Source organism: Atta colombica, unplaced genomic scaffold (assembly GCF_001594045.1).
Source record: "Atta colombica isolate Treedump-2 unplaced genomic scaffold, Acol1.0 scaffold1, whole genome shotgun sequence".
Lineage (NCBI taxonomy): Eukaryota > Metazoa > Arthropoda > Insecta > Hymenoptera > Formicidae > Atta > Atta colombica.
Window position 1 is genome coordinate 3,483,391 of NW_017259183.1, and position 13,980 is coordinate 3,497,370.

Below are 13,980 nucleotides of genomic sequence, written 5' to 3' on the forward strand. Positions count from 1 at the left end.
ATAAGGCATTTTTAAAATAAAAGACAATGTATTGAAAAAATTTTTAATAAAATTACGATTCTTGTTACAACTCTGTTATAGTATGATGTATGAAAATGATGTATATCTTTGTGATAGGAGAATTATTAATACTCAATCTTTTTTATTTAAATTTTGTGATTTTCAAAATCTAAAGATATTTGTAATCGATAATCCTTTTGCTTTCGAACTTTTATTATTTCAGCTAAAGAGGTACAAATAAAGTGTTTAAAGTTTCTAATTTTAATTTTGAAAAATATGTAATAGTTCCTTTAATACACTATCGATTAATTGAATAATATAAACAAAAACAAATAACGGCTAAAAGAGAGAGTTCTTTGCGCGGTTGTTAGTGCGAAAATAAAAATCGTTTATTGTCGAAAAACTATAGTATAATTAGTGATGCATAAACATTTTGGCATGCTTGCAAGCCATCAGTATGTCTGAACGTATGTTGTAAAATTCTCATTTCTTCATGGCGAGACAGTAGAGTGGCAATCTCTTAATCTCCTTATTCTGGCAATAGTGACAATACCAGACAACGATTAACAGAAAAATCTGTGCAGATATAAAAAACATTACCAATTATTTTTTATAAATAAAAGTTAATGCACTCATCCATATAGCTATGAAAGACGTGAACATGAAAAAACCAATCAAAATCGAAAGACAAAGAATCCGCAAATTATTTTATTATTAATTCATATTTAGCGATATAAATTCACTACATCGTTTCGAATATTGTGACAATTAATATTCAAATAAGTCAAAGATAATGTACAAACTAATAAGTAGAACTAATAAGTAGGACGATATTGTATATGTCAGATTATTACTTAAAAATAATAAAAACAAAAACGGCGCGTAGTTTAAATCAGTGTAAATTATTAAGAATCGAGAGTAGTAAGTGATGTAAAAATTCGATGTCAGATTGCAAATTAAGACTGTTTTTTTGCAACTGAATATGTAGCATTTCCGTCATTTATACAGAAACTGCTCCTAATCAATAATTTCTGTGCTTTCCCAATCAAAATCATGGTTTAGATCCAATTTGTGTTCAGTAATAATAGAATGATTACTCGTGTTTTTTCGGATATCATTACAATGTTTCGAGATTCTCGTTTTTAAAATCCTCCTGTCTGTCCGACATAGGAGATATCGCAATTCTTGCAATATATCTTGTAAATTACGTTCTTTTTTGCTTTATTGAAAGCAAATCATTATGTGTTTTAATAAACGAATTGGGTTCTTGTTTAGATTAAAAATTACAAGATTAATATCAAGATATTTAATTATGTCCTTGAATTTGTATAAAATCTTCGAAACAAATGAATCGTAAACCATGACTTCTTAACAATATCTTCATTGGAAGTATCATTCGTTTTTGCTTTAAGGTTTTGTTACTGTCAATAAAGATGTTTATTGTCAATAAAGATTTTAGGCACTCATTAATTGTGTTAAAAATAAAATCAATCGGATAGTTATTATTTAAAAGTGTCTCAATGACAAAAGTTAAGTTTTTTTTATGATATTTATGTTGAGATAGCAAAAAAGATTCTATCAATTATTCCTATGATCGTATCTCTCTTTTACGAAATAGGATGCTGAGAAAAGAAATCCAGATACCTATCGGAGAAAGTAGATTTGTGATACCAATCATATTCATGAATGTTGTTATTCTTGATAATAGTAATATCTAAATAATTTAATCTGTCCCCACCAATTTCAATCGTGAACTTTAATCAAAGATGAAACGAAACGATTGAAAACTTGTAATATTTCTGTTTTTTTTTGCTGGAGTTTCCATTGCAATGTCATCTATGTAGTGAACATAAAAGGGGATATGGAAAGATAAATATTCAATGCCTTTTTCTCCAGATCTTGTAATACTAAATCTGCGGTTACTGGTGATAGAGGTGAGTCTATAGGCATTCCAAATTTTTGTCTATAGATAATATTGTCAGAAGAAAAAAAAACAAAGAATTAAAAACTAATTTTAAGATGATAAAATTTCATCTTTTGAAATATTGCATATTTTTGCGGGCCATCTGTTAGAGATGCTGTTAAGAGCCAAGTCAATCGGTATGTTTGTAAAAGGAAAATCACGTGAAATTAAAATAGAATTATCATCCCAGTAAACACTGTTTGTTGCAGTAATATAATGTGGAAATAACGAATAATATAACACAAGTTAATTTTATAATATAAAACTGTTACAAATCATGCATATAATTATGTAATATTACAATGTTTACAGTATGAAACATTACTGCAAATTAATATTGTTATATAAATGTTATATCAATGTTATATAAATTTTTTTCTGTACTTATTATAATATATAATTCAGTTACAAAATATTATTGAAGAAACTTTGCGATAGTTTAAAAATAGTTTCAAACAGTTATTATCGGTTGGATTAGATTATTACAGTGAATTAGATTTTAGCTTGAATTATATATTTAGTTTGCCCACACGCACGTATGCACGCACGCATTCACACAGACACTTACACACGCATACGAAAATGAAACATTGCCCACTGATTTGTTCAAAACGTAATAGTACTCAAGAAATAAAAACATACGCATTTTTAATTAAAATGAAGTAGTTTATTATGTATTTTTAAATACTTTATTATATGTTATATATTATAACTTTACAATACTCTACTGCAGTGTAATAATATTACTAGAAAATATATTTTCAGTGACGGGGTATTACCTGGTGCTTACGGGCTTCCAAAGATCCATAAATCAGGATCGGTTATGGAATCTGTCTAAGAATTATCATCTCTGCTATCGATAGTCCATTATACTCTTTAGCATTATTTCTACATAAAATAATTTATAAAATTTGTGTTGACTCATTCAGTTATATAAAAAATAGTTTTCATTGATTGAAATTTTGAATAAAAAAACATTAGATGATAATTCTATTTTAATTTCACGTGGTTCCCATTTTTATAAACATACCGATTGACTTGCATCTCTAACAGATGACTCGCAATTTCAAAAATATGCAATATTTCAAAAGACGAATTTTTTATCTCCCTACAATTAATTTTTAATTCTTCGTTTTTTTCTTTTGACAATATTATCTACAGATAAAAATTTGGACCAAGAGCTCATCTCTATCCACCAGTAATCGCGGATTTGGTATTACAAGATCAGGAGAAAAAGGCATTGAATACTTTAGCTTTCCATATACCCCCTTTTATGTTCACTACGTAGATGACATTGCAATGCGAGCTCCAGCAAAAAAAAACAGAAATATTACAAGTTTTCAATTCATTTCATCTCCGATTACAGTTCAGGATTGAAATTGGTGGCAACACATTATTTAGATATTATTATTGTGATATTACTATAACAATATTCTTGGATATGATTGGTACACAAGCCTACTTTCTTCGGTAGGTATCTGAATTTCTTTTCTCAGAAATCCTATTTGGCAAAAAAGAGGTACGATCATAGGAATGATTGATAGGGTCTTTTGTTTTGTCTCAACCTAAATATCATAAAAACAACTTGATCTTTGTCATTGAGATACTTTAAATAATGAACAATCCGATTGATTTTATTTTGAACACAATTAATAAACGCCTAAAATCTTTATTGAGTAACAAAACCTTAAAGCAAAACACGAATGATACTTCCGATGAAGAAATTGTTAAGAAGTCATGGTTTATGATTCCATTTGTTTCAGAGATCTCGTACAAATTCAAGGACTAAATTACTAATTAAAGATCTTAAGATCTTATTGACTTTGTATTTTATGAACAAGTTCAATTCTTTTATTAAAACACACATAAAGTGATCTTTTCTTAATAAAGCAAAAAAATACGTAATTTACAAGATATTAGGTGTACAATTTTGCTTCCGCCGTTTTTTTCCGAAATTCGAGGCTTTATTGTAAAAAACTGGTTATACATTTATGATTCAAAGCATCGTTCATCGCTGGCCACTACTTTCTCCCATCTTTCGGGTAGCGTACGAATCCCGCGTCGAAAAAACTGGTCATCTTTTGAGGCTATCCACGAATCGATCCAATTTTTTACTTCTTCATAAGACCGGAAGTGCTGGTCAGCCAGGCCGTGTGCCATTGATCGAAACAAGTGATAGTCAGAGGGAGCAACGTCTGGAGAATATGGCGGGTGGGGTAGGACTTCCCATTTCAACGTTTCCAAGTATGTCTTGACCACTTTCGCAACATGGGGGGGAGCATTGTCATGCTGCAAAATCACTTTATCGTGTCTCTCGTTATATTGCGGCCGTTTTCTTTCAATGCTCGGCTCAAACGCATCAATTGCGTTCGATACCGATCGTCTGTGATTGTTTCAGTCAGTTTTAACAGTTCATAATACACTACGCCGAGCTGGTCCCACCAAATACAGAGCATGACCTTGGACGTCAAAATCACCGTTCTTGAAGCGTTGAAACCACTCACGACACGTTTTTTCACTAATAGCGACCTCACCATAAATATTTGAGAGCATTCGATGAGCCGAAGATTCTCAGCCGCAGATTTCTTCATATTGAAGCAAAAAATTAAAACCTCCCACAAATGACGAGAATTTGGCTCGTAAACTGACATTTTCAATCGAGAATAACTTTATGATGCAGACACAAATCGACTAATGTTTCTGGGGTTATGTTGACAGATGCCCAAGTTTCTTGTATGACGTCTATGATCTATTTATTTCGACTTCTTACCGCTAAAGCCATCTATAGGAAAACGGCGGAAGCAAAGTTGTACACCTAATATATTGCAAGGATTGCGATGCCTCCTATGTCGAACAGAGACGAAAGTCTTTAAAAACGATAATCTCAAAACATTGTAATGATACCGAAGGAACACGAGTAATCATTTTATTATTATCGAACATAGATTGGACATCTAAATCATAATTTGATTGCGAAGGCACAGATATTGTTGATTAGGAGCGGTTTTTGTACGAACGATCTTGAAAATACTAGATATTCAGTTGCAAAAAAAGCCTTATTTTGCAATCTGACATCGAATTTTTACATCACTCATACATCTCAATTCTCAATAATTTACCCTGATTTGAACTGCCGTTTTCGTTTTTATTATTTTTAAGTCACAGTCTGACATATGTTGGTAATGTATTGTATATAGTATATCACACACACACACGCATACACACACACACACACACACACACACACACACACACACACACACACACACACACACACACGCACACGCGCAATTACTTTATGGTAATGTAATATAAATATTATTTTGTTATATAACAAAAGTATAACTTCTGTTATATTATATGTTATATTTATGAGTGGGAAGTTACAATTAACCGGTATGTTACCGGTAACAATTATGTTTACTTGTAACATTCTAATTATGTATAATTTAATACTATTAATGGGTTGAAAAGTCCCGGGATTTTTCAATACGTGGCGCTACTAGAAAATGAACATGATTCATTTCGAGAGGTTCATCTGTCACTAGTTTATGAAGTTTCATGACATTTCGTTCATTCGTTTACAAGCTACAATCGTTTAAATGGCGTACTTTCGCCTTCGTTCTGTACCATCACGATAACGCACCATCACACGTTCTTGAAAGCGATGACCAAATTGGATCAATTACGATTCGAATTGGTTGCGCACTCATCGTATTCTCCAGATCTGGCCCCTAGCGACTATTATCTGTTCCCAAACCTCAAGCGGTGGCTCCAGGAAAAAAGATTCACATCGAATGAGGAAGTCATCGCGGAAACCGAGGCGTATTTCGAAGGACTTGGATGTTTCGTACTACAGAAAGGGCATCGAAATGTTGGAAAATCGCTATATCAAATGTATCGCCTTCGAAGGCAACTACGTTGAGGAATAAATATAACTTTGCCTAAAAAATGCTTGTTTTCAATTAAAAATCCCGGGACTTTTCAGCCCATGTAGTATATCAACGTTTACTGGAATATAATGTTTTTTTATTCAAAATTTCAATCAAATGAAAACTATTTTTTATATATAATTGAATGAGTCAACACTAATTTTATAAAATATTTTATGTAAAAATACTGCTAGAGTGTAATGACGATAGCAGAGATAATAATTCTTGGAGGCGACCCCGGATCTTTGGCAGCCCTCCGTCACTGTTATACAATTTATTGTAAATCTGTTACGAAATTTTTTTTCTTCTGGTGAGTAACTCTTTCAGTTTTCTAGAAAAAATGCTGTAGGATCTTTTTTAACTATCTCATATGTATTTCCATCACTTAATAATGTAAGCATTTTTTGTCTATAATCTTTTTCTCTCATTGCCATTTTTACATTACCTTTATCGGCTCTAGTAATCATCATGTTTGTTTCTTAAAAATTTTATTGTTTTCTACATATCTGCAAGCTTATCCTTCAAAGAATCCATCCGACTAACACTTGATGAAAAATTATTAATAATTATATATAATTTGATTTTCATTTAATCATTTGCTTATGTGTAATTTATTAAGATTATTTTCGATATTTTTTTATAAATTCTAAAATAATTTTTTTATTTATTATATTAAGTGTACAACTTTGCTTCCGCCGTTTTCCTATAGATGGCTTTAGCGGTAAGTGGTGGTCGAAATAAATAGATCATAGACGTCATACAATAAACTTGGGCATCTGTCAACATAACTCCATAGAAACATTAGTCGATTTGTGTCTGCATCATAAAGTTATTCTCGATTGAAAATGTCAGTTTACGAGCCAAATTCTCGTCATTTGCGGGAGGTTTTAATTTTTTGCTTCAATATGAAGAAATCTGCGGCTGAGGCTCATCGAATGCTCTCAAATACTTATGGTGAGGCCGCTATTAGTGAAAGAACGTGTCGTGAGTGGTTTCAACGCTTCAAGAACGGTGATTTTGATGTCGAAGACCGGCATAGCGGTGGAAGAGAGAAGGTTTTCGAAGATGCAGAATTGAAAGCATTACTTGAGCAAGACTCGTGTCAAAATCAAAAAGAATTGGCACGATCATTGGGAGCGACTCAACAAGCCATTTCATAACGCCTCAAAGCCATGGGAATGATTCAGAAGCAAGGAAATTGAGTGCCGTACGAATTGAAGCCGAGAGATGTTGAACGGCGTTTGTTTGCTTGTGAACAGCTGCTTGAAAGGCAAAGACGGAAGAGATTTCTGCATCGCATTGTGACTGGGGACGAAAAATGGGTTCATTACGATAATCCCAAGCGCAAAAAATCATGGGGAGTTCCCGGCCATGCTTCCACGTCGACGGCCAAACCGAATACTCACGGCTCCAAGGTCATGCTGTGTATTTGGTGGGACTAGTTCGGCGTAGTGTATTATGAACTGTTAAAACCGACTGAAACAATCACAGGCGATCGGTATCGAATCGCAATTGATGCATTTGAGCCGAGCATTGAAAGACAAACGGCCGCAATACAAGAGACATGATAAAGTGATTTTGCAGCATAACAATGCTCGACTCCATGTTGCGAAAGTGGTCAAGACATACTTGGAAACGTTGAAATGGGAAAGTCCTACTCCACCCGCCGTATTCTCCAGACGTTGCTCCCTCTCACTTGTTTCGATCAATGGCGCATGGCCTAGCTGACCAGCACTTCCGGTCTTATGAAGAAGTAGAAAATTGGATCGATTCGTGGATAGCCTCAAAAGATGACCAGTTTTTTTGACGCGGGATTCGTACGCTCCGAAAGATGGGAGAAAGTAGTGGCCAGCCAGATGAACAATACTTTGAATCATAAATATATAACCAGTTTTTTACAATAAAGCCTCGAATTTCGGAAAAAAACGGCGGAAACAAAGTTGGACACTATTAATAAATAGGAGACATTGAAAAGTTTTCTCCTAATTGTAAGAGATACTATACATTGTTCGGAATCAGATCGAAGTCAAATGAATTGTCAAGCATTGCCAATAGAATAAGGAGGTTGCCACTCTATCGTCTCGTCATGAAGAAGTGAGAATTTTACAACATACATTTAGACATATTGATGATGGCCCGGAAACAGGCCGAAACGTTTATGTGTAACCAATTATAGTTTTTTGACAATAAACGATTTTTATTTTCACACTAACAACCGCGCAAAAAACATTCATTAATTCTTGTTTGTTTTTGTTTTTTGACATTCTCGAGAGTACGGTTACTTGTTTTATTTGAATAATATAAAGTTAAAATATAAAAGTTTACATAAAAATATAAGTGTATAAGTATACTCGTATAAAACATAACTGCATACAAGATATGATCGCTAAATGTAGGAACTATAATGTACAATATGTTGTAATATTTATTACAAAGTGTGTGCCATATATGATATAATTGTATAATTCTACTGTGTATAATATTTTATTATAATGTAATAATATTACTTTAAAATATATTTTCAAGTAATATTATTACATTGCAGTAGAATATTGTACACAGTAGTATTGTAAAGTTATAATATATAAAATTATAATATATAACATATAATAAAGTATTTAAAAATATATAATAAACTACTTCATTTTAATTAAAAATGTGTATATTTTTATTTCTTGAGTTTTTATTTCTACTATCACATTTTGGACAAATTAATGAGCAATATTTCATTTTCATATACGTGTGTGTCTGTATGTGTCTGTGTGCGTGTATACATGCATGTGTGTAAATTAAACATATAATTTAAGCTAAAATCTAATTTACTATAATAATCTAGTCCAACAGATAATAATTATTTGAATTTTTAAATCATCGCAATGGAAATTTCTTCAATAACCATGTTTTGTAAACTGAATTGTATAGGTACAGAAAAAAATTTATACAACATTATTATAACAATATTATTATAAATTGCAGTAATATTTCATACTTTAAATATTGTAATATTACATAATTATATGTAATTATTTGATATGTAACAGTTTTATATCATAAAAGTTACTTGTGTTATATTATTCATTATTTCTTTTATTATTGCAACAAACAGTGTTTATTGAGTTTGACCTTGGATAGCGTCGCCAATGTCAGATCAAGGTTACATCGATTTTTTTTAAACAGAACGCCCTATTTTTTATTGCATATTCTTATAGTATATCTCGAGAGCTTTCCAAAACACTATAATTAAGTTCATTAATAAGTACTTTTTGAATTATAAGGTTTGAAGGTTACAATATCTCCGGCATTATCATTGCCCAAAATGCCCAAACAATGATTAAAACCTCTTTAATGTTGTTCAGAATTACGACCTGATAATATTTGTCAAGTTTAAAGCCATTGGAGGTTGTGTCACTTATTTTTATTTTTACGTAGAAATGAAAAATAGGGCGTTGAATTTGTTTATCTTTATTGTAATCAGGTAGAGTAATATCTTTATTAGCAATTCGCTTAGCTAGAAAAAGCGAGAAAACATAAAACGTGAATGAGGATTCTGGTATCATTCTCGCCATAATCTTCCAGTTTCTCTAAATTGATCTGCACACTCACCTAAAATCAGCATTATATCCAAAGTTTCTATACATGAATTTGTTTGAATACATGATTTATTAATAAGAAAGGAGATTTCCATCCCTTTAAAGTTCGACTCAATCGATATAAAAAAATATCTCCTATTTTTGCTCATAAAATATATTAAAAGCATTTAAAACGAAAGGGGATTGTTGGTTGGATCTGTTCCCTTGTCAGTGTAGTCCGTTCTAACTCTATGCAAGAGTTATATCGTTACTTATCAAACACCGTGTATAGAAATGATCTTTATTAATAAATTTCTTCACATATTCTAAAAGATATTTTATTCAAATAATATTCTTATAAACCCTTATTCCCTAAATAATTGTAAAATTAAAAATATATTATCAAGTGTTGTTATGATATAACATGATTTATGTAACTCAGCAAATTAAAAATCTACTAACAAAATAAATAGTAAATTGAATATTTTGAAAGATTAAAAAAAACATAATAAATAATAGATTTAATATTTGGAAAGGTTTAAAAAAAATGAAACGAAAATTTTGACCATAATCAAATGCGACTTAAATTTTTTTGTATTTCTACTAATTGTATATATATTGAATTTGATAAATATTGATAATAACGAAAGCAGCTCCGATGATTTTAACCTTGACATGTTATCAAGGTCATGACCCTGTCATGAGTAACCTCCAACAGATTTTATTCGTTCGTCCTTCGTTAAAAAAGTTATTAACAAAAAAAGTTTAAAAAAAATAATGATTTATTCCTGTTTTATACAATATTAAAAGCTATTCTACACTCTTCCTTGTTTACGTAAGGACTTTTTACGCAAAGCAACTCTCATCCCCCCCTCCCTTTACAATAACGCTTTACTTTAACAATAACGCTTACAATTTGAAGAACTGCCTAAGACTGCGCGATCAAAATTTGCAAATACAAATGATATTCACCAAAACAAATGAATGTAATTATGTAATTATGTAATTATGTAGTACATTAGGAATTTCCTAGATAGGAAAGAAAAGTGAGGCGCTCCGCGTAGAAAGTCGAAATCTATGGTGAACTTGTTTGTAAAGTAGTGAATTTGTGATTTTAAAGCAGTAACTTAGTGTTTCTACAAAATCACTGTTTTAAAAACAAAAAAAGGAGTTTTTGCATAGGAGTCGTGCGCTCCAAAGCAGGAGGAGAGATTGGATGGGAGTCGCTTTGCATGGAAAGTCGTGCGCCTCCAAGTAGGATAGAGGAGGGAGGATGGATTGGAACATTTTTCAGAAATATTCACAAATATTCGGAAAGTTTAATGGTATATAATATAATATATGTAATATAATAACTTATATTAAGTGTAGTAAAAAGAAATCCATTATTTTTCCATTAAATTTCATGCAAAAATAATGGATTTCGTTTTACTACACCTAATATAATAACTTAACCTTAATCCAACCATATATATAATATTAAATACTATTAGTATATACCATATATAGTATTAAATATTTTAAACTTTCATTTACATTTAATTTATATAACAACCTAATGTATATGTACAGTAGAAATAAACGTTATTAAAATTTATTTGTTAATAATTTTTTAACAAAGGATGAGCGATGGCTAAAACTTATTGGAGGTTATTCAAAATCATGAGTTTGACAACATATGTCAAGCTCAAGGTCATCGGAGCTGCTCCCGGTATTGTCAATATTTATCTTGTTTTTTAAATTGAAATTGAAATTTTTTATAAAAATTAAAAATGTCAATTTTAACGAAAATTAATTTTGTGTATTTCAATCAAATTTTTCAAGTAGAAACAAAAACATGAAATTTTTTTTTACATTTTTTTCCTAGTAGAGAATTTTAAGACAAATAATTTGATTATTTTCCAATAATTTAAACAGAAGTTAACTCACCATTTTTGAAAAAAAAAAATTGAAATATTAAAAAATTTATATTTAGGAAACTAATAGAGATAAAAATCTAAAAAAATAACTGAGTACATATTTCAATATGAAGAATTAATATATTAAAAAATCAGTAACAGATCAGAAGGGGTCAGTGACGAAGACTGTCGATTTGACATAGAATGGCCCATATATATGTATATACATATATATGTGTATACATTTGTAGATGTAACTTATATTTTAAATAGCTGTTATTCAAGCTTGTGCTAAATAGATGTTATAAGACTACAGAAACATAGGCATACGTATGCACGCACGCACGCACGCACGCACATTACATGCGTATGGCATAAGAAGTTTAAATTCAAATATTGAATATTTGTATTGAATTTTAAGATTCATACTTTTAATTAGCAGCACAGATATTTTTAATTTACAAATTAATTTATGATATACTCAATATACTTTTTGGAACTTTTCTGTGATGTACATTATGATGCAAAAGAAAAATTATTATCTGTACCTATAAATTTTTGTGCACATTTTCTCGCAACGTGGCATGATATGTTTTTATAAAATAATATTGAAATATAAATTTGCAAATAAATTGTCTCTAAAATTAAATTAAATAATTTTCTAGATTACATACAAGGTGTCTCGCAATTTTTTGCCAAGCACTTTGTGTAAATAGAGCAGACTAAACTGAATCGAAAAGTCCTCAACCATTTTACATTTTTTGCAATGGTTGGCGAGATATTAATTACCAAAAATTGCTGAATATTGGTCTTCAATAATTTTTTACTCAAATATAATACCAATAGAAATACAGCAACAGACAAAAATGTTTATTTTTTTCTCTAGAGCTCTAAGAATTTTTTCAGAATTTTTTATTAACTTTTTAGTATTGCATTTTGTTATAACTTCGGCAAACGCCGCGCTGGGATTAACGTCGCAGAAGTAAACAGAAAACAGAAGAAGTGGGAATAATTTTCCCGCAACTATTATGTTATATGTCTTTACGTTATATTAATATTGTGTAATGTGCTTTCAGCTTCTTACTGTTAATATTAATGAAATTATTGTGAATTCAATCGATATTTGTCACTGTAATAAGTCGCGCCATCATAAATTATAATTTACATAAAATAATTGTTGTAGGGCATATAAAAGACTTAATGATTATTTCGTGGTACATACATGTAGAGGAATAGTAAAGCATATTGTATAGCAAAATACAAATGCTTTGCTTTCATATTCTTTGTTTAGCTTGTTGTCTTGTATATCCTACCTATTTGAGATACAGTATTTTTAGCGGTCGAGATTTATACTCAAAGTACGCAGATTAAATTCAGTGCACTAAATGCAATAAATGCATTACATGAAATATGTACTTCATGTCATAACGCTTATAATATATGTAGAAAGGAATACAATTATTATAATATTTATTATTTCATATTTATCATTCTTATTTCTTAAGTTATTGTGTCATTTTATATGCATTATTTGTAAATTTTTCATGGATCGTAGATACCCTCCACCTTCTCCTCTTCCCTCTATAAATCTCTCATAAGATATACGACAAAAAAATGCAAGGGTTTTAAAAAGTTCATTTTTTAATATAAATAATATTTTAATATAAATAATATTTAATATAAAAAATATTTTTATTTTCCAATATTCTTTTCTCATAGTAATAGACAGTACAAAGTTTTTACTGATACAGTTTGTTTACTTTTAGTAAATAATATTAAATAAATTAAGTTTTTGATAGGTGCGATGTATATATTACCAAGGTTATCTATATATTGGCAATTTTTATCAACATGAGAAAATACGATTTTAAAAAATTTCGAAAAAAATTCTCAGAACTTTATGAAAAGAAAATAAACAATTTTTTCTTTTGCTGTTCCTCTGTAAATTTTTTCTGTAAAATATTTGAATAAAAAATAATTGAAAATCAATATTCAACGATTTTTAGTAATTAATATCTTGTTAACTATTGCGAAAATTACAAAATAATAGAGGACTTTTCGACTCAGTTTAGTCCGCTCTATTTACACAAAAGCGCTTGGCAAAAAGTACTCTACCTATATGTACATATAATGTATATAATGTAAATTTATTTTATTGCTTAGTGATTGCTTCTTTCTTCTGATATTGTTTTTTTTCTTGAAAAGTAAAGATTCAACAGAATACAAAAGTTTAATTGATATAAAAAAATGATAATATATTTTATTATTGGATGCCACAAATTAAAATATAAAAAGCTAATGAAACAAATGAGTTAATTCCTTTTTACATCATTTGCCTACAGTTTACATGTTCTACTTAATATATTGCATTTGATTGTAATACGCTTTTAAAACTAATAAATACATTATCAAACCAGAACAATTCTTTTTTTAAGTATTATATAATTACTATTGCACAACTTGTCATTTCAGTAATTATTTTCCTTTTTTTTATGAAATAATTATTACGAATTAATACGAATTAATACAGATATATATTTACAACTATGTATAAATAATGAATAATAAAATTCGACAATTTTCTTAATTTTTATCACAGAAGCAATAACGAATAACAT